Raw genomic sequence first — 687 nt, 5'->3', positions numbered from 1 at the left:
AAGATCTGTTGCTCTGAGGAAGGTCTTAAAAAATAAAATAGATGGGCTTGAGTTAAAGGATCTAGAGCAGGTGCCAAAGTTGAGGAGCCAGAAGAATTGGAAAGTAGAGCAGACCGGCAGGTAAAGTCCATGTAGGGTAGACCCAGGTTTGCACAATAAGAAGTTAGGTTATTAGACATAGTATGGAAAGGATGCAGCTGACCCTGATGGGAGACCTAAAAAGGCATCTAAGCTCATAAGATGGAAATGGGAGCCATGGAGGTTTTCCCGTATTCTTATGATTCTTGCCCATCGTCTGAGCAGGGGAAAAGCAGGTGAAATGTGGTTTTGAAGAAATCAAGGTATGAAGCTCTAAAAAAAATGTGTCTTACTCTGCTATATGCCAGGCTACACCACTTTTTTCCCGAGTCCTTGAGGGCTTCAGTTTATTTGGGTTCCAATACGGTATTTACTCTGGGAGGCAGAGTAAAAGTAAAATATTTTTACCGACAATAGCAAGTGCTGGTATATTTTCATAAAGAAACAATGAATGTGTAGTCAGAAGAGTTCCTATTTGGATTGGATACTACTCCTTACAGGTGTACCGGCGACAGGGCCATGGGTGCCCAAGGCTCATTGATGAGTGTGGAGAGAAGGCTAGCCCATCTGGTCCGATGCCACAGACGGGCTTCTATAGCATAAATTGCT

Source organism: Rhinoderma darwinii, chromosome 5 (genome assembly GCF_050947455.1).
Source record: "Rhinoderma darwinii isolate aRhiDar2 chromosome 5, aRhiDar2.hap1, whole genome shotgun sequence".
Classification (NCBI taxonomy): Eukaryota; Metazoa; Chordata; class Amphibia; order Anura; family Rhinodermatidae; genus Rhinoderma; species Rhinoderma darwinii.
Note: the sequence above shows the minus strand (reverse complement) of the source record.